The following is a 22,361-nucleotide window of genomic DNA, read 5'->3' as shown; positions in this document are numbered from 1 at the left end:
CAAAAAGAATCAACCTCATGAAAGATGTACAAGAATGCCACAGAGAGAACTTGAAAACATTACTTTGAGAAATTAAAGACAACCTAATTAGACACAGAGCTATACTGTGTTCACTGACTCAATTATTATAAAGAGTCAACTCTCCCAAATTGATCTACAGATTCAATGCAATTCCAATCAAAAGCTCAGCCAGTGTTTTTGTGAAAATTGACAGGGTGATTCTAGAATTTATATGTAAATGCCAAACACCAAGAAAAGGCCAAAAGGAAATCAAGAAGAAAAATGAAATTGAAAGACTTATACTACCTGGTACCAGGTCTACAATAATTTAAGGTATTTTATTAAACAAACAGCCCAACAGGACAGAATACAGAGGGTCCAGAAAGAGGTTTACAAACACAATTTCTTGATTTAGGATAAATGTGCTACTGTAATTCAGTGGAGAAAGGATGATCTTTATCACAAGTAATGCTGGGTTAACGGGTTAATAACACAGATAAAAATCATCATGACCCCTACCTCACACCACACACAAAATTCAATTCCAAGAGGGTAAAAAATCTAAATGTGAAAGGTAAAACAGTAAGACTTCTTAAGAGTACAAGTAAATATCTTTATGACCTTGAGGCAAGCAAAGGTTTCTTAAACAAGACACAAAAAGCACTAACATAAAGGAAAGATTTATAAGTCAGAATTCATTCCAATTAGAACCTTTGGTTCATCAAAGACACAACATTACGAGATTAAAAAGCAAGCCCATAGTGGGGCTCCTGGGCGGCTCAGTCAGTAAAGCGTCTGACTCTTGCTTTCGGCTCAGGTCATGATCTCACAGTTTCACGAGTTCGAGCCCTCGTCGGGCTCTGCACTGACAGTGTGAAGCCTGCTTGGGATTCTCTCTCTCCTCTCTCTGCCCCTCCCCCACTCATGCTGTCTCTGTCTCTCTCAGTAATAAATAAATAAACTTTGGGGAAAAAAATCATTAAATAAAGAAATCATTAAATAAAGAAAAAAAGCAAGCCCAGAGTATCACAGAACATCACTTATTGGCGAAGTACAAATAAAAACCACAATGAGATATTACTTTTTGCCCACTACTATGATTTACAATACGAAGTGTGAGCAAAAATGAGAAACAGCTGGAACTTTGAGACATTCGTGCTGGGAATGTCAACTGTACAACCTCTTCAGGCAAATGTTTGGCCATATCAGTGGTAACTCATACATGTAACCTATGATCCATTCCAATCCTACGTACATACTCAACAGAAATGCCCACGTATACATACATGTATGAGACTGTTCATGACAGCACCATTTGTAACAAAGAAAAATTAGAAATGATCCAACTATCTATGGACAACAAATGGATAGGAAAAAAATGTGGAATCTACAATAACAAAATACCAAAGTGTGGGAGAAGAAAAATCAAATATGATTACATCCAGCAGCTTGGGTGAATGTCACAAATATAACAAAGAAATGCTTAATGACAAAAAAAAAAAAGGACACATTGCATGATTTCGCTTGTAGAACATTTTAAAATAGTTTGCAAAACTGATCCGTAGTAATAGCACTCAGACCAATGGTCACTTTTTGGGTGCAGGTAAGGTCTGAAAGAAAGCGGTGAATGGATTCTAGGGTAACGATAATATTTTATGTTATGTTTTGATGTAAGTTGGGGTTTCGAAAGCGGCTTGCTTTTGGAAAATACAAACCACTATAACCCTCTGACCTGTGCACTTTTCTGTATGCATGTTAACCTTCAATGACAATGCTTACTTAAAAATAAAAATGACGCTTCCTTATATCTTTACATGATACATAGAACACAAAACAGGTAAAAGGATGCTATGACTTTGAAAAGTCTGCACGCAGCCCCAGAAAGACTTTCTAGAACTCAAATTTCATCATTTACTTCCCTGCTGAAAAGAATTTAAGGTCCTCCCAATCTGGCCTTGCTGGGGCCACCCATCATTCAGCATAGGTACTAATTACTCCCAAATCTTACTTGGATGCCTCTCCCACCTCCTTCCACAAGCATCATATGCCTTTCGCATCACACTCTAGTGTAACGACCAAGCACGACACTGTCAGTTCCAGCAAGGTATGAGCTTTTGGGTCATCAGTGCCCAGCACAGTGCCTTACACACAGTGGATATTCAATAAGTACTTACTGGAAAAATTAAGTAGTAAACTTGGCAAAAAGTCCTCCTTTCTACCATGAGAGACTTTAACATGGGCTGTCTAAATTTTCTCTTTTTTTTAAGCTGACTTTCTCTGGCAGAAAAGTCTATCATTTATAGACCAATCGACCATGACCTAGAGGTTAATAATCAAATCATTTAAATTTACTGCAGACCAAAGAATAATTGAATTTCAGTCCAGATATAAAATTGAACTCTAAAATGCTTTAAGCTCTTCCTAATTATGTGCCCCACTGTTTGAATAAAATGGTTTAAAGGTTTCAAACTCTTCCATCATTGTCTATAAAGACAGGAGAAGGGAAAACATTAAATCTGCTAGGTTGCTAGTTCCATACCCAAACTACATGAATCAGTATCACGGTCCATTTCAAATGCCCCATTATAGTAAGTGAGGTCTGGCTTAAACGAGTCCTACTGATAGGTCTTATTGTTTTCATTAAAAGGTTTGAAGCAACTTATGTATACACTCAATGTAAGATGCACATTGTAACTTTTCTACCCGAAAATTACCATGACTAAGTGAGCAGGACAACCTCAATAGTTTCAGCAACATCGTGTGGTTATAACCCACGTGGCTATCATTTTCGACTACCTTCCACTTGTGAAAATACCTTCCACTCTCTAATACGTGGCTTGTGGCATTTCTACCACAAGAGGTTGGGTAGACCCAACCTCTACGTGGAAGAACATTTCCAAAATGTAAACCAAAGTATTCCCATTTTCCCAACCACTACTTCTGCAAAAAGCCCTCCAACTGTTTCCCGCTGCACACAGAATAAAACCCAAGTCCCTGCCACGGACAAAACCTTGAGGAACGTGGCCACTCCTTCCTTCTCTGACATCATCTCTCGGCATTCTCCTGCCTTCTCTCTGCCTCAGGGCCTTTGCACTTGTTCCTTCAGTCTGAAATTGCTTTGGTCCTGATAAAGGCTCCCCTGGTCACTGAGATCTCAGCTTAAACGTGATCTTGCTTCCTAATCTAAGGTAGCATCTACTCACTTGCCATAGTTTAATTATCTGTGTGGGGTTTTTTTTTTTTTTTCCTTCAAATCGGTCGGTGTGAGTCACACAACTTTATTCTTTTCCACATTTGTTTTGGCTCTTCTGGGGTTTTTTGCATATTATCTGTGTTTCATTTGTCCCTGCTAGTTTTCTTTTTCATTTGGATTTCTGTGTGTGTGTGTGTGTGTGTGTCCACACATGTGCACATGTGTGCTTATCTCCTCACCCAAATGCAAGCACCACCACAAAGGAACCTTGTCTGTTGATATTCCCAGAGTTGAGAGTCTTCCGGCACTCAGTCACATTTGCTGAATGTCTGACCCCATCAAGAACGCCAGGGAAAATTTCCCTAAGGAAGTAACAAATGAACTGAAATCTGCAAAATGAGCAGGAGTTACTGAGTGAAGAGAGAAGGGAAGAACATCTTCACAGAGGAATGACCAGTGCAAAGGCCCAGGGGCAGGAGAAAGCACCGCACAAGTGAGGGATTCCCAGAAGCCCCACGAGCTGAGTTCAGAGTACACAAAGAAAGATAAGATCGATGTCAGAACTGTTAGCTAATATAAAGAATACAAAGACAAGTATTGCACAGTGAAATTAATACGCTTGTCAGCTTGAGCAAAACAAGAGCCAAATGTAAAAAAAAGAAAAATCACTGAAGAATTATTTCATCATAATAAAACGAAATAAGATATATAAAACAAGATAATGTATTAAATTACTCATAATTTTAGAAAAGGAGCTACTACAACATATGTAACTAAATTTCACAACCTAATCATTATCTGTTCTTATTTCTGTCCTAATTGTATCTAAAAACAAAAAAAGCTGCTGCATGAAAAATGTTTTATAATGCTCATCAACCGATGAAAATTTATTTGTAGATTTAGTTTAAAAAGAAATCCTCATTCTCCTCATTCAGACATTACTGCTGCTGTATTGAGTGTGGTCTTACCCTTTCATATGTTACACTACTAAATATCTCAAGCAGATTCGCAACGTCGTTTGAAAATTATATAGGACCCTCTGTTGGAACACAGGCGTGCAGAACTTTGTGGCTACAAACTAAACAGAGACCCTCGAGACAAGAAAAAGGTAAAATGCCAGAATTATTTTTTTTTTAAGAAATGATTTCAAATGATCTTCAAGTATTAGGGTTCATCTCGTAAGGGGTAGAGGCTGAGAGGAGAGGGCATGTGATGGAGGGAAAAGATGCCAAAGAGCTTTGGGCTGCCTTCATTAAGCGCTTTTCATCGGTCGGATGCGTGGTGCACACTTTACGTGCGTCCAGCCAGCCATCACGTGTCCTCACAACAGCCCTCCGCGGTGATGTACCGCACCCAGGTCACAGCTCAGCGCCCCCCAGCTCCTGGCGTCTTCTTGTACCTGTGTCATTTATCTGACTTGTGCCAACGGACGGTGCAAATGAACACGTTCTCTCACAAAAACCGAAAGCTCATGGGCTGAGTACAAGATTGACAGCTTCAGAATTACGCGTACAGAAGCTTTAACAGAAAAAGTTATTCACCCTGCTCTGTAAATTTCATTTCCTACCATCACCATCTGTCAGTAGGAAGAACTTCTTCCTGCCTTATCCCAACAAATTTATTTGTTGCCCACACCCGCCAAGTTATTCAATCGCAGCCCTCTCTTTCAGAGGGAGAGTTAAATCTCATTACTTCCCACCCACAGACCAAAAGCAGTTGCAAGACCCTTAGTGCAAAGCCAGGATTCCGGCCCAGATCTGACTACCAGGAAGCCCGGATTCTTGTATGAGCCAGCAAGTGACATCACACGCCAATGAATGCCTCTTGATTTCACTCCCATCTTTTAGAACCTGAGAGCTGACTTAATAATCTTCAATGAGTCTGTTCGCTTTCTCAGAGACACGGAGAGAAGCTCTGAAAAGAAAATGTTCCTAAGTGACAAAGACACATCGCATGCAACAAGTAGCAGAATTTTCTAAACTCCGGGGAATGGGGCTGTGTTTCATTGTTTCCATAGTCCTGCTCCTATGGCACTGCTGAAGAGATAACGAAAAGCTTTGCTTAGGCACAACTTTCCAACCTCCCCTCCTCCCAAGTGTAACACAGATTTTTTTAAAAAATAGATAAATCAGCAAACTCTTAGGCTGATGGATTTTACAGCCTCTAGCTCTTGGGATGCAATGCTTTTTATTAATTCTTGAATATCTAACAAGCAAATAGCTAATTCAAGCTTATAGAGAAGAGGGCTGTATTGTTCTTTTATGTCTTAGCCCCACAATTGTACAATTGAAGAAATTCTAGTTCGTATTAACATTAGCAAGAGTTCAAAAATTATCTCTGAATGGTTTATATCCAGTTTTACAAAAGCCTTGAGAAGGGAACTACATAGTACTTTTTTTTTTTTTAAGACTTGGACAGAACAGTTAGAATACAAAGGTATTATCAAAAGCTCTCCATGCATTTGAAAAAGTCTCTGCATGGAAATGTTCACATCTCAGTGATTACAGATGTCTCAAGTTTCACCAAATCACTAATTCTGACCTGTTTACCAGAACAGAGGATGGCATTTTTCTGTACTCTTCTCTGGGACCACTTAATAAGCTGTAGGGACGGGGTGCCTAGGTGGCTCAGTTGGGTGAGCATCCGTCTTCGGCTCAGGTCACAATCTCATAGCTCATGAGTTCAAGCCCCACGTCGGGCTCTGTGCTGACAGCTCAGAGCCTGGAGCCTGCTTCGGATTCTGTGTCTCCTTCTCTCTCTGCCCCTCCCCCACTCACGCTCTGTCTCTCTCAAAAATAAACATTGAAAAAATAATAATTAAAAAAAAAAAGCTATGGGGAGCCATCTGAGAACACCAGAGCAGACAGAGACTTGACTACAGAAATCTAAAACTCTCCTATGATATTCAGTGGTTTCCTAAGACTGCTCCCCTCTGCTAGAAACAGACATCATATAAAATTATTTTAGTCATTCAAGAAGTATTTATTGAGCACTTACTATGTTCCAGGCATTGTCCTAGAAGCCGAGAACACAGTAGCAAAAAGAAAAAAAGAAACAAAACAGATCCACTGTCTTTATGGAATTGTACACAATAGCTGAGTAAGACAATTATATGTTTTTCGTTTGCTTACTTGATGTACCATGTGATGACAGCACTGTGGAAAAGAACAGATGTGGAAGAGAGTACGGGAGACAGAAAGATCACAATTTTTAATTTTTTTTAACGTTTTAGTTTTTGAGAGACAGAGTGCAAGCAAGGGAGGAGAAGAGAGAAAGAGGGAGGCACAGAATCCAAAGTGGGATCCAGTCTCTGGGCTGTCAGCCCAGAGCCAGACACGGGGCTTGAACCCACAGACTGTGAGATCGTTACCTGAGCCGAAGTTGGACACTCAACTGACTGAGCCACCCCAGCACTCCAAAAGATCACGATTTTGTACAGAGAGCTTAGGAAGGCCACTCTGACAATATCAGAGTACAGACCTGAAAGAAACGAGGGGGTAAAGTCACACAAATGTTTAGAGAGAAAGCAGCCCCAGCAAAGTGGACGGAAGTGCTTAGGTCTAAAAACCGTAGGAGGCTTGGCATGTTCAAAGAACAAGGCTTCTCAACTTCATCCAGACCTCCAGCATCCTAGACAAGGACCTCCCCCCACGTAACAAAGAACACGCTGCTCTGACCCTCTGAGAAGCCTACCCAGAGGTATATGACACGACACATGCTGAGTTTTCATTTCTTTTCATCTAGATCATCTCACGTGGCCCTTTCCTGTGTTACATTCCCAATCCAGGGCACAGTGTAAAATAAAACGAAATAAATTCCGGAGACAGAAGACAGCTCGACTAATTTTGGTTTTAATTCTAAAAATAGATCGAGAGCAAACATTCTCCCCTCCTTCTACCCCAAAACCCCCACCGGTGTCTGCAGTGGTGAGCATAAACAAGGATGTATTTTTCTTGGTTTCCTCAACGGCCTCTCTTCCCAAAGTACTCACCAACAAAAGCATCTTCGATGCTGTAGGAAGCACTCTTCGCCAGGAATTAGCAGAGCAACCCCAGGCAACTTCACATTGTGACTTACCCACACAAATCACGGTTTTACATTTACCAACTCTGCGCAACCCTGGATAAGCTATTTATTAGTATTTTATTGAAGGGGAAACAAGGGTTACTATGAAGATCAAAAGAGACTGCTTGTGTAGCATACTAATAAATTACCTGGCACCAAAGGAGTACTGAATAAATGGCAGCTATTAGAATATTTGTTAAAAGAACCCACAGAACTCTGCCTCGTTACTTGCTTTCGTGGACACTTGTCCCTCACTTCATCTTATTTTTCACGTAGCTTAAATAAGAAAGGGTCACTGAAGTTAATATGCTTAATCACTCTTAATCACTTTACATGGGGTGGAGGAGGGGCGATCGGAGGTAAAATGCTGAAAGTATTGTAAAAACAAATGTAAATGATCGTCAAAGATTCATTTTTTTTTTTTTGCTCTTTGACTAGAATAATCAAAAGCTTGTTCATAATTGCTAGTATAAAATTCTGCTAGCTACTGGGGGGAGGGGCAGAGAGAGGGGGAGACACAGAATCCAAAGCAGGCTCCAGGCTCTGAGCTGTCAGCACAGAGCCCCATGCACGCCTGGAACCAAGGACTGTGAGATCATGACCTGAGCTGAAGTCAGACGCTTAACCGACTGAGCCACCCAGGTGCCCCTACTAGCTATTTTTTTAAGTTTGCATTTAAATTCCAGTTAACATACAGTGTAAGATCAGTTTCAGGTGTACAATTTAGTGCTCCAACACTCACATACAACACCCAGTGCTCATCACAACAAGCTAGCTACTATTTTTTTAAGCTTTTTATATATAACCTTTTAAGGCATGAATATCAGAAATCCAAATAAGTTGAAACAGAATTGTGATGTGATTTCTAATGTTCTATTTCAAGTAACTAAAAGCTCAAATTAATTTTATAGTGCCCAAATGATACATTAAACTTGAGTCCGTTTCCTAAGGCCCTAAAATTGATTTTTTTTTAAGCTCTCACTACTGACTTTGGAACTAGAGTAAAATGTAGTAATTTTATATCACATAAAAAATCGTTTAAGTGTTCAATTAAGAAAAGCATCCTTGTACCTACCTGATCTTTGGAAATGAGTTAAGACATAGTTGTTGTTCTTGAGAAGCTTACAGTCTAGCACAAAAAAAAAAAAAAAAAAAAACACCTATGTATCTTTCAACACAACGTGCCATTTTTTTTTAAGGTATACACAGAATTATCTTGGAAGAGAGTAAAAAAGGAGTATCACTTAGTCCTTGGGGCAGGAAGTCAGCTAAGGACAAAACAGGTGAGCCCAGATTGAGGACAGTGCACAAAAGGCAACACAAAATAGACCAACACATATATTTACAGGTATATTCCATGCCAACACCATAGAAAATATGTATTCTTTTAGCAAGGAATACAAACCATAATGAAAGGACAGCTACCTTCAGAAAGTATCTTTTCTGCAAATCAATCTCTGCCAGTTTCTATACACAGAAAAGAATCCTGGTACATGTCACAATATACTATGAACAAAAGCTTCTTGTGACTTTAGGCTTTGTTTCTTTTCATTGAAAAGAAAGAAAAAAAGCCCGAGTGCCACAACGATTAGTGCCATCATTTCTACACTTTACACACACACACACACACACACACACACACACCAGTGAACTGAAAAAAAAAAAAAAAAAAGGCAAAGCTGCCTGCACTCCTTCCCATCAAAACACTGGGATTGGGGTGCCTGGGTGGCTCAGTCAGTTTAGCGTCCAACTTCGGCTCAGGTCACAGTCTCACGGTCCGTGAGTTCGAGCCCCGCGTCAGGCTCTGTGCTGACAGCTCAGAGCCTGGAGCCTGTTTCAGGTTCTGTGTCTCCCTCTCTCTCTGCCCCTCCCCTGTTCATGCTGTCTCTCTCTCTGTCTCAAAAATAAATAAGCGTTAAAAAAATAATAAATTTTTTTTTTTAAATGCTGGGATTCTGGTGTATTTTGTGTACCTTTATGTGAATACATCAGAGAGTGGTCACATCAGTTTTCTCCATCTTAAACTGGGGACCACAAAAGTACCTACCACATAGGGCTCCTGTGAGCATTAAAAATAAGCTTAGAGTTGTGGAGTGCTTCGCACAGGATCTGCCCCATCAGAAGCCCTAGTGAGGATGTGACTGATGGACGGAAAAAAGATGAAACGTCAATCATACTGAACGTGGTCTGAGAAAAACCGGATGCGACAGGATGAAATGCCAGACAAGACCACACAGAAACCTTTTATTGCAGATTTACAATTCAAGAGTTTGAGTAAGCATCTATTCGTCAATATAACCATGCCTGACATGTCACAGCGTGATAAAATTGTGTAAAATGCCATGTCTTCATTGAAGGACTGTGGTTATAAGAAAGGGAAGAAGGTTCCTAATGGACTGATACTCAGAAACACAGTTTCCCACTTAAGTACACCAAATGTGTTAGACAAACGCATAGTTTTATACTTCCAGTACTGTCTTGATTAATCTAACTGGTCTACTGGAACAATCAGATTACATAATACTCACACACACACACACACACACACACACCCACACACACAAACCCTCTACTCTTGTACCTTTATCGGAGGCTTATAATATTCAAAGTGCACTTAGTCACAATTCACAGGAGTCGCTTTTTGGTTAGTCAGGGGAAAAGGTGGGGATCAGTGACCAGGACCCACATCTCTGGTGTAGAAGTGGCCAGCCTCTGAAAACCATGGAAACAGCCCTTCGGTGACTGCTTCAGGAGTTTGGACCATAAGGTGATAAAGAGATTATTAATGCCATCAAAGTCTTTTTTTCTTCCCATCCCCTTGACCATCATGCCCTGCAGGCTTTCAGTGTGTATTACACTCCCTTTAAACATCTTTTAACTCATTGAAGACTCTACCTCATGGCCTTTTGGCTTTTACTTCTACTCATCGTAAGGTAAAAATCTAACGTGAGACACTTAGGGAAATGCACAATTCATCACCCTACAGGATGCCAAATTTTCCTATTCACCACACAGCTCTGTAAACGTCCAATATGTCAGATTATAATATGGGTTGGGCTTTTTTTTCTTAATGTTTATTTATTTTTGAGACAGAGAGAGACAGAGCATGAACGGGGGAGGGGCAGAGAGAGAGGGAGACACAGAACCGGAAGCAGGCTCCAGGCTCTGAGCCATCAGCCCAGAGCCCGACGCGGGGCTCGAACTCACGGACCGCGAGATCGTGACCTGAGCCGAAGTCGGACGTTTAACCGACTGAGCCACCCAGGCACCCCTGGGCTTTTTTTTTTTTTTTAATGCACACTACTATAAACTAAGCCTCTAAATATTCTTCTGGTTGAATAACAAATTAGCCAAATCATGTTTTTAAAGCTCTGGGGACATAAAATTATTTAAAAATCATCAAGGCATTAACTGGTGACTTTTCCCCATAAGACAAAGAAGGCTCGGGATGCCTGGGTGGTTCAGTCAGTTAAGTGTCTGGCTCTTGATTTCTGCTCGGGTTATCATCTCACGGTCGTGGGATCGAGCCCCGCAGCAGGTTCTACACTGAGCATGGAGCCTGCTTAGGAGTCTCTCTCCCTCTCTCTCTCTGCTCCTCGTGCTTGTGCGTGTGCTCTCTCTCTCAAAATAAATAAATATGCATTTTTTTTAATTTAAAAGAAAAAGGAGGCTGAAAACTAGGCCAAAGGAGACCATTTGGTTATTGCACATAATGAGTTCAGAAATGAAAGAAATAATCATAATAGTTGGAAACAAGTAATTCCTCATCCATAAGGGTTCGGATGCCTTTGATCAAGCAACACAGAATATATAGAAGGAAACACCTGATAACCATTGGTTGACTGATGTCCAAAACTGTACTGTGTAATTGCTACCAATAACTGGCAGGTAAGGAAATCAATCACTGACCTAGAGCTGTATTTGTAACACTCCAAGTGGCAGACAGTAGAAACGTATATATTATCCCCAAGCTCTGTGGTTTAGAAAGTGGTTTAACGAAGACGTGGGATCTTCATTTTAATGGGGAACACGAAAAGAGAGACCTACGCCCAACAAACATTTCTCAATCTCCATCAATCACTACTGATAATCCATGCTACACTTCCACGGATTCCAGAACATTCCATAACCCAGAACGCCACTTCCTGTCGCCACCATCATGTGTCTCCCATGCCGCTTCTCAGCACCACAGTTCCGATCAATACCTACCATGCACAGCAGGCCAGTGAATATTTATAAATATTCATATTTATATGAATTCATTAAATATGAATAAAATTCATATTTACATTCATTATTGAATATTGAAATTATATTCATTAAATATGAATATTTATAAAAATTCACTCTTCCTCGAGCTAGTCTCAGGGACCACATTACTCACCCCCAGGCACAGATCTGAGCCTGAGTGTTTTGGTAATGAAGACACCATTCAAAACCTATCGGCCTTCACAAATGCGCTTTTATAAATGCTACAACACTTTGTACTAGATGCCAAATTACGAACCCGTCAGCACACTGCTACTAGAAACTGCAAGAGAACGTTGACCCAGAAACAGGCAATAAAGGCTTCCGTGGCCTTCTGCTGCCCATGCAGGCTCACGTGGTTACAAAACAACGGACTTTCAATGTCACGAGTGTGTTCACCCTAACTTCAACAAGAACATTCCGCGGTTTGTCTCATAGCTGCGGACACGCTTGGTAAGTTAAGGTACAGAATCCCTCTTGTAGGACAAGGGCTGTGATTACAGTGATCAGACCCTATTTTACAACTTATACCAAAAATTAGGACCAGCTGTACTCCCTAAAATACAGAGTCTTGGGGCTAGAAATGCGCAAGAGTCACACCCCTATGAATAAGCGGGAGGGACAAGTAGGGTTTTTTACACCTGAGGATGCGCTGGGCTGTTTTCTACGTCCACCAGGTGGCTAAGCTAAACCAAGGACATAAAGCACACTTTTCCACGTGCATTTATTTCCTAAGGAGATCCTGAGGATCTCACAACTACTTTTTTCTTTCATCACCTGGGGACGCACATACCTCGGAATGCCAGCAACATACATGAACACGCCAAGTTCTTTTTCACCACCCCAACAACAGCTCCATTTCACGCTTCAGACACTGGTGGAAACAAACCACTACAAAGCGGTGCCTGCAGTCCGTGACTGTTTATTCCTGATGTTTACGGACTTTACTTTTTGGCAGAAAGACAGACAGCTTTAGAAATGCCAAACTCCATTGAGTCTTGTGCCTTGTGTGAGTTAGCAGCAAAGGCAAACCATGAGTCCTCGTGGTGCTGAGCCAACAGTGGGTTGTATCTCCGTTCTTGAGAATACAAGCTAAGGGCCACCACGTCAACTATTGAGGCTAGGACCCACCGTGAGGGTTCCATCTGGCTGAAAAGCAGGTCCAGAGGCCTTGCACTAGAATGCTGGATTTGCTAACAAATATCTGGATAAAGCTATAATCTTGGTACCCCCGAACACGCAAGAGAAATCATTATTTTTACTACAAAGCAAGAAACTCCCTCCCGTGTCTATATCCTGTGTCTAGGCTTCAATATTCTGTTTGCCTTTCACGCCTCAATGAGAAAATACTGATTTTCTCTCCTGGTTACCTTCTCAAAACAGACCTAACATCTCACTACCGTCTCTCGTTGCCACCATCGGTGAGCGTTAAGCACGGCAGCTGTGAATCACTCTACAGGTAAAATCAGTTTCAAAAACCACCCCCGGTTGTGAAGGAACCTGCAAACTGTTGTGGCAACTTCGTCTTTCAGTCTTCAATACGATCTTCTAATGAAGTCACATCACTTACAAGTGCTGGCAAACACAAACTGACTTGGAAACCTGGTAATCAGCAGGCTAACAGGTGTTGAAATCCCACGAGGAGGAAGAGGGGCTATTATTAATCACTTCACGCCTCAAAGCTCAACTAGCTTTAATAGCCATAATTCTAATCAACTTAACTGCAATGCAAAATGATCCGTGCCACCGGTTTCTTTTCACCAACTACCTTTTAAAAGAGCAAAGACACAATTTCCTGCATTCCGCAGAATGTTCTCTAACTCATCTACTCCAACTTGTGTATTATTTTACTAAGTTGGCAGCAACAACTTAAGTTGAAACATTTCCCAGTTCCCAGTCGACGTCGCTCGCCAATGAAGGCAAACAATGTTAATATATCATTGCCTTCCGGATGGATCCGCGAGGTTTCTTTCCCAGTATCACACGTGTTGCCTAAGTAGCCCCAACGCCGTCTTTACAATCGTATCTTGAATTCCTTCCCTGTGTCTGACACAACGTATCACGAAATGATGGCAAGGCTTGGGGCCCTTGAGAAAGGACGCATGCACCCATCACCTGAGCAATTCCCCCGAGCGGTACCCTCACGCCCTTGGCAACCACATCTTCACTCTCTCCCCGCCCTTAACGCCCGGGTGCGAACACCGGCCGCTACACCTGCCTCGGGAGCTGCTCCGGGCTGCTCCCTCACGAAGAGAAACGCGAGGCATTTTGCAGTCCCTTAAAGCGCGAACACAATACCTTCCAGAAACAGTAACAATGCCCCCCGCCCCCCGTGGGGGCCAAGGATCTAACCCGCAAAGTACTGGTCCCGCCAGGAACTCTGGTACCGCCGGATGGGAAACCCGGGCTGCCCTTCCCGTTCGGTTGCAGGTTTAGCGACTACACCTTGCAAAGATAAAGGTCGTTATGTTCAAAACCCAAAGGAACTTCGGAAGCACCAAACCGGGCAGGGGCACCTAAGCACGGGCTCGCTTTCCAGAGACTGTTCAACAACACCACCACCACCGCCGCCGCCTGGCTTGCTCGCCCCTGCGAGCCTCCCATCCCGTCCTCGGAGAGGATCGGTTAGGAAGTCCACCGGGCGAGTCCAAAGGGAAACGGCGTCCCATCTTTTTTCCCCCAAAGCCTCGCGAACACGCCAAACCGGCAAAACCGGAGGGCGCCCGCCCCACGCCCCGTCGCTCGGGAAGCCCCGCGCCGCGCACCCCGTCGGAGCCCCGGCGGCGCGCCCACCCGCGGAGGCTCTGCCCGCCTTGCCGGCCGCCGTCCGGGGCCGCGGGCGCGGGGCGCGGGGCGCTGGGCGGGAGGCCGCGGCGTCGGGGGCGCACCCGGCTGGAGCCCGGCGGGGGACGCGCCCCTCGGGGACCCGGGCGCGGTCGAGCCCGAGCCCGCTCCCCTCGGCGGGCGCCCCGCCCCAGCCTCCCCTCCCCCACCGGCCGCGGGCGCGCTCGCTCGCTTACCTGGCCCGCGGAGACGGCGGCGGCGGGGCCGGGAGCCGCTCCGGCGGCGGCGGCGGCGGCGGCGGCGGCGGCGGGGCCAGAGGCGGGGGGCGGGGGGGAGGGAGGCGCCCGCGGAGGAGGAGCTCGGGCGAGGAGCGGGCGGGCTGCTTTGTTTCCACTGCGCCGAGCCGCCGACCCTGCGTCACCATGGCAACCGCCAGGGGGCCCCCGGGCCCGGTGGGGACCCCAGGGCAGCCGGGGTCCCGGGCGCGCGGGGCCGCCGCCTGGACCCCCGCCCTCCTCTTCCTCCTCCTCCTCCTCCGCAGTCTGGGTGCTCCGAGGGGGCAAGGAACCCCCCCCCCCCGCCTCCCGCCTGGAACCGCCGCCACCACAAACACGCCCCTCTCTCGTCTCCCTCGCCAAATCGTGTGTCTCGCCCGGGCCACAGGGGAAGGGGACCGAGGGGAGCGAGCCCACAGCCAATTCTTGTTTCCGTCCTAGCGGGCGGGCACCCCCCCCACACACCTTGATTTCCCGCACTGGACATCCCGAGCCACCCCCCCCCCCCACCACCACCACCACCACCACACCTTTCCTCTATGGAGCTGTACCCTCAAAATGGAAAATCACTGAAGAGAGAAGGAGCAGTGCAAACTGATAAAGTGTTGAGCAACTGGTACCCGAGCTCCTGTTGCCACTGCCGCAGCCTGCGTGGAGCTGCCAAGGGACACCCAACGTCCTCCTCCTCCTCCTCCTCCTTCCCCCCCCCTTTCCCCGACATCGCCCCACCTGGGTCTGCTTTCACTCCCTGCAAACTGTGCCTCAGTCCCGTGGAGGGCTCCAGTAGGAGAGGCGGGAGGGGGGCCTTGTGTTTCATTGTAAACACAGGATACACTTGTAACCTCACGAGCCAAAACTCAACTTTCAGGCTGCAGCGTGAATCCCCGGCTGCTGCCACTGCTGGGCTACTGGCTGTGACTGCTGAGCATCTGCCTTGAGCGCCGGCTTACTCTGCGCCAACCACCGGCCATGCACTATGGTGCTCCGGGGAAGGGAACGGGCGGCGAGGCTGACCTTGGCACCTGCTGGGCGTCCCTTCTTAAGGAAATTCTTGAAGAGGGAGGAAAAGTACTAGCAGACCCACAGTAAGGCTTCCTCTAAAGGACAGAGCTAGAGGACAGCTACGTGGGGTGAGTGAGTCATCGCCCCATACAATGTTTTCTTAAAAGATCATTTACTGAATCCAAAACCCACAGTATCTTCATTTAGGCCCCAGGGAGCATGGCATTTATTTTCTGGCATTTGTGAATCACCAAAGGAATGTCAATAACTTAAATTAAAAAAAAAAAAAATCCAGGGTGGCTGATGTTTTCTGGGTTTGCTACCTGTCTGAGAAGCTGTAAAGCAGAACAATGTTATTACCAATTGAAACCACACATATTAATTAATGGAAATATAAGATCCATTTTATGGTGGAGAGTAGAAACAGCTTGTTCCTCGGGAAGGCTGGCCACTTTCCTGCAACAGGAACATTGGTATTTCCAGATGAAGTCAGGAGACAAGGGCTTGTGATAGGCTCTCAGGCAGTTTCACAGTATTCGTCAAAATTTAAGCTACCTTTAAATTTAATTTAAATTTAAGATACCTTTCACCCTGCTATCTCGATTCTTGGAAATCTGTCGTGCACAGACACACAAGCGTGCAATTGTAGAGGTAAAAGGATGTGCCATGAAGCAGTTTTGTAATAGCAGAAATTTGAAGTAACTTGTACATCCATCGACAGTCATGTGGCTAAAGAAATTTGGCACATTCATAGCATATAATACTATGCAGTCATTGCAAATAATAAAATATGTAAGATACACAGAAAGATATTGATTTCTTATTTTAAAATCGGGGTACCTGGGTGGCTCAGTCGGTTAAGCAGCCGACTCTTGGTTTCAGCTCAGGTCATGATCTCACAGTTCATGAGATTGAGCCCTGTGTCCAGCTCTGTGCTGACAGCACAGAACCTGCTTAGGACTCTCTCTCTCTCTCTTCCTCTCTCTCTTTCTCTCTCTCTCTGCTCCTCCCCTGCTCACGAGAGCTATCACGTGCTCTTTCAAAATAAATAAACATAAAAAAAGAGGGACTACAGAACATGTGTGTGGGGTGATCCCATTTCTGCGCAAAAGAATTTCTAGATAGATAGATGGATAGATAGATAGATAGATAGATAGATGATAGATAGATAATAGACAGACAGACACATAGACACAGTCTCATAGATAAAGGTCTGGAAGAATACATACCAGTAGTTGTCTTTGAAACTATGGTAAGAACTGAAAGAACTCTCAGTTGTTACCACATACAACTCAGTATCGTTTGGTCTGTTTGATTTTTTTTTTTTTAATCTCGTTTTCAATGAAGAATTTTTCAAAAAGTCCCTTACTAATGTATGTTGACATATACATTACTGCCTGGTTGAGAACTGAATACAGTGAAGGGCCAATAAGTTGGCCAGCCCTGCTCTCAGATGCTAAAAGCCTGGAAAAGTCCACTTTTGGGTCCACTCTCAGTGAATTCCTTAGTGACCTGGTCCTGCCTTATTCTGTGAGGTAGTCTTACAGACATTCACTTTCCCCAAGGAGATTTCGTTTTACCTTCAGGTCAGCTCCATTCTGGCTTTTAGACCAAATGACAAACTTGCAAGGAAACTGTCCTTCTAGAATATTCCACCATACTTGCCAGGGGATGCCATTTGAACAGGTTAAGTGGTGGCCATTAATCCAATTAGTTAAGTTGGAAATGAAGGCGCTGAAGCTGAGAAATTTTTGTGTGGATGCATGACTAAGCCTTTCTTATCCCCACCGTTTTTGAGATACCTAAAATAGTGAATTTGCTTTCGTAAAAAGATTTTCCTGAGCTGCACTGTCCAATTTAGTAGCCACGACCAGCCACGTGAGACTGGTGAACCCTTGAAATGGGGCCAGTCCAAATTGGCATGTTCAGGAAGTGCAAAATACACACCAGATTTCAAAGACTGGGAACAATAACCCCCAAATACCTCATTAAGAATATTTATGTGTCAGAATGTTTTTAATATGTTCCATTAAACAAAACATTAAAATTATTACATGTGTTTCTTTTCACTATAACGTGGCTACTAGAATGTTAAAAAGTACATATGCGGCGTATTGGATAGCCTTGTTTTAGAAGGAGTGTCTTCCTAAAGTATCATCAAGAAATCCAAAGTTATCTATTCTTCTTAATTTTTAGTTAAAATATAATTAATGCTTGGGGCGCCTGAGTGGCTCAGTCAGTTAAGCATCCGACTTCAGCTCAGGTCATGATCTCACGGTTCATGAGTTCGAGCCCTGCAACAGGCTCTGGGCTGACAGCTCAGAGCCTGGAGCCGGCTTGAGATTCTGTCTGTGTCTTCCTCTCTCTCTGCTTCTCCCCTGCTCATACTCTGTCTCTCTCTTTCCCTCAAAATAAGTAAACATTAAATATATATATATATATATATATATATATATATATATATATATAATTAATGCTTCCCAATTCATAGATGTGCCATCACATAGCAACTTATGTTAAATAATGTCAACCGATTAGAAAAGATGTTATATACAAACATTAGCTCATTTGCTTATATTTTAGAAAGATTTTACCACAGACGCTGAAGCGGGAGAGGGGTAGAGAGAGGGAGATGCAGAATCCAAAGCAGGCTGCAGGCTCTCAGACCCAGGCCTGAATCCCAGCTTTCCTGTTTATTAGTTCCACGACATGGACAGTTTAATGCAACTGGTCCTCAGTTTCCACATCTGTAAAATGGATATAATAATGGTACTTGCCTCGCTGAGCTGTAAGAATGAGACAAACAAATGAGTGAAAAACTCTGTAATACCTTGTCATATAAATGCTGAGTAAATTGTAGGCTTTTTTTTTCCCCTTATACTTTGTCAGCTGTCACTTAGTCTATTAACCTTCAGTTGAGGTGAGTCTATATTTATAAGAAATCTTTCACCTTCCTTTAAATAAGCTGATTGCAACTGTGGCTGAGCCATCAAAATTTAATTCTCCTCAACTCTGAACTGGTTATAAAATTACTATCAAAATCAAAGAGATTTTTTGGTCTATTTTAAGTTAGCAAAATAAATAAGAAGTTTCAAATTACCAGATCAGCGTTCATGATAATTTCAATAAATATTAAAATTTCCAGGTTTAACACAATGCAACAAGTATCCTTAAGTGGTGTATATTCTGCTTATTATCATCAGATCTCTACTATACAAAATAAATAAGATATTGCTCCGAAAGCCTTTGTATAAAAATGTTTCTGTTCTAATAGTTTGGAATATATCTCCCCAAATCCTTATTCTTTTCTCAATTATAACCATAATAATAGCTAATATTCGTTTCATATTGGGTACAGGGTCATGTAGGTATTTATTAGCAGAATTACTAGACTCTTAACCACACACTAAGAAATATCTTTACATCATTTGAGAGCTTGAACTCACATATGTTTCATTCCATTAAGCCACGAGTTTTGGAATAGGCAGAGAAAAAAAGCAAACTTCAGTGTTTCCTCACCACAGGCTCATTAAGCAATAACTCCTCAAACCCTGCCTTCTGGTCATGTTCTGACATTGTTTAATAAGGTGATATGAACACATTCAAAACAAATGAAAAACATACTTCTGTTGTCTATGTCTTAAAATCTGTTTTCTTCCTGGATGTCTATCTATCTATCTATGTATTTATTTATTGAGAGAGAGAGAGAGAGAGAGAGAGCATGAGCGGGGGGGGGGGGAGAATCTTAAGCAGGCTCCACGCTTAGTGTGGAGCCTGATACGGGGCTCGATCCCATGACCTCGGGATCATGACCTCAGCTGCAATCAAGAGTCAGATGCTCAATCCACTGAGCCACCCAGGCGCCCCTTTCTTGGATAGTTTCGAAACTTGATTAGGAAAACTCAGCTCCAGCCATTCAGAAGGCTTGAAAAAGTGAAACAAACACGCTGCCGAATCGATAGAAGCTGAAAACTCAGAACTCACAAATTCCTCTCCTCCAATAGCCCCAGGAGGGCACCAGGCAAATCTGCTCTAAAAAGGCAAATATTGATGATCGTATCCCCACAAGGAGAGAAAAATCACTCCTGTATACACGACTTCTAAGCAATATGGACATCCTTGCTCAAAGAAGGTATATGTGTGTGTGTGTGTGTGTGTGTGTGTGTGTGTGTGTGTGTGTGTATACTGGTGCTTTGAACTAAAAAACCTGTGGCCATAGAGGAGTGTCTAAGTCATATTTATTTCAAAGGCTCCAAGACATGCCCAATTAACATCTTCAATTCCTTCATCGCATTGACTCTCTTAGGGAAACAAAAGATCCAACGAAATCACAAGAATTTCACCTAACTGGAAATGAGGTCTCTGTACGATGTGTTGGTTGACAAAAGGCTACAGATTACCCTAATGGCTTTAGCAAGAAACAAAAAGACATCCAGCTTTCTTATCAATGCCAAACAGTTCCATAACTGCTTATATAACTGGAGGAGAGAAATTCTCACTGCAGTACATTCCATAAAGATAAGACAAATTTTGAAATTACATTGCTACTTAACCAGGTATTGTGAAAAATGTCAATATCGGTAGTGGCGATATATTTAACCACTGAGCTGATGGCTTCTTGGCCTTTTGGCTAAGATCGAGTGTAGTATTTAACCACTGAGCTATCTGACGTATCAACATCAGCATGAGAAAAGTTGCTGCTAATTAGAGAAATGTATCCTTTAAGAATCTGGAAGAACACAGCCAAAAGTAGATGGGATTGAGAAGCATTTAGACATCATTTGTGATCCCCTTGGGTTTATTGTGCAGCCCACTCAAAAAAAAAAAAAAAAAAAAAAAAAATATATATATATATATATATATATATGTAATCTGCCAATGGGAAAAATGGCAGGTAAACAGAGAATTAGAGACACAAATACATCACAGTTCTTTGCCAAGAGCTCCCTATGGAAACGCCCAGCATAATATCTCAGCCAAAAGTATAACTTGATATTGATCAAATCATATCACAGTAAACTTTTGATGTGCTTTAATCTGCTTTCAATAAATTTTGTCGGAAATAAATTAACTTTTGGCTTTGTTCAAAAACGTATTCAATGGAAAGATGCTGCTTCCTTTCCTTGGGTCCTTAGACAGAGGTTCACATCTCTCTTCAGGGGTCTCTGGCATCAGACCTTCTCCACACTCACAGCTTACCTCATTTCGGTGGCACAAATATGTCAGCATAAAAACCAAATTCAATATTATCTGTTTTAAATTCATAGTTCATTTACTTATTGATCCGTGACACAGCTGCAAAGCAGCTCTTAGCAGAATGGAAATGATTTGTTTCTAGTTTCCTCACCTATAAAACGTGGGTATTGAAGCCTGCCCTTATCCCCGGTAATGGATTTCATAAGTCTGAATTAGATCGTTTCGTAAAGCTCATTGATCAAAGGTTCTGTGTGACACTCATGCCATAATACTATTGGAGCGAGAGCCTAGAAGAGGTATCAAAGGGAAACTGTGTGCTGCACACATCATTCTAATAGTAAAATTATTTTAAAGGCCCTCTTTGTGACTGGACCTTTTGAGCATTATAAATGAAGAATTTGACCCCATCAAAGGCAAGCCAAGGGTGTTACAACCAGACAGGCTCTTCGTGGATGAGGTATGTCAAAGGAAGGATACGTGACACCATTTCCACTGACGCCTCACCACCGCTTTGAGAGCGTACCTTGGCTAGATGGGCAGAGATCACGGAAAATGACCAGATGCAGGCTTGTTAACTGCAGCCAGATGTGGCAGACAAGGCAGCGAAAGAGAGATCTGGAACGAGCTCTGCTCAGCGGGGTGGGAAGGACTGTTGGCAAAGGGCAGGTTAGAGTTGCCAGATAAAATACACATGTGCAGTGTTTGGGACGTGCAGGTACTAAAACACGTATTCGTTGTGTTTTTCTGAAAGTCAGAGTAGAATGGACATCCTCTGGTTTGGGGTTGTTTGTTTTCTGGGTTTTGTTTGTTTTTTCTTGTTTTCGTTTGTTTGCTCTTGTCTTTGTTTTTGTGAAATCAGGCCACCCTATAGGCAAAGAGCACCGGAAGGGTTTCAGCAGGGGCAGATACAGCTCCTGGGAAGAACCTACTGTCGTGGGGGAGCTTTCCAAACCACCTAATCCGAACTAGCACTCAGTTTCTCATGATCACATTGCCCTCTTCTATTGTCTTCCAAATACCATCTTCTGAAATGGTCCCTGGTTAACATGTATACTGGCCACCACCTCACCCTCTAGAACGCCAGCTCCCAGATCTCAGGGACTTGCTGTCCCTTTCATGCTGACTCCCCAGCTTCTAGAATAGCACCTGGCGTGGTAGGAACTCGGCAAACACTTAGTGAAAGGTCCCTCAGCCCATGGCTTCCCAGTGCCGGGTTCTAGTTCACAGGCAGCCGGCCGGAGTCTGTTGTCTACTCTTGGATGTTGCAAAACAGCCTTGTCCTTACAATAACCCTTTCTTTTCCTCACCAACTAAAGGGCTGTACCGGGACACACGCAGGAGTCTAAATCAGGAGAGAGGCTGGAGGAAGGTTAGGGGATGAGCCAAATATGTCAACCTCTAATAAGGAGAAAAGCTACAGATTTTTAAAGATTAGAACAGATAAGACAAGAGAAGAATAACCCACTAAGATATTAACCTACTACCTGTGGAGGAACAGTAGCGAACTCCAAGACTTTATTCTCTTGTGTTGTCTCCCTTCCATATGCAATCTCTGGGCAAGGCCAGAGATCTAGAGGTAAAGAAGGGGGCAGCCTAGC

At 43.3% G+C, this 22,361-nt stretch overlaps 1 protein-coding gene across 1 annotated transcript in view; it reads right to left on the bottom strand.

The window, feature by feature from the left end:
• The window catches only part of RNF182 (ring finger protein 182), a 62,770-nt gene extending 47,715 nt beyond the window's left edge, over nt 1-15,055 (bottom strand). The window contains exon 1 of the mRNA XM_053223180.1: nt 14,527-15,055. The gene's annotated coding sequence lies outside the window, so the exon portion shown is untranslated. The remainder of the gene's footprint in view (nt 1-14,526) is intronic.
• Between the last annotated feature and the right edge of the window lie 7,306 nt (nt 15,056-22,361).

This window comes from Acinonyx jubatus, chromosome B2 (genome assembly GCF_027475565.1).
Source record: "Acinonyx jubatus isolate Ajub_Pintada_27869175 chromosome B2, VMU_Ajub_asm_v1.0, whole genome shotgun sequence".
Classification (NCBI taxonomy): Eukaryota; Metazoa; Chordata; class Mammalia; order Carnivora; family Felidae; genus Acinonyx; species Acinonyx jubatus.
This window is presented reverse-complemented; position numbering and strand designations above follow the sequence as displayed.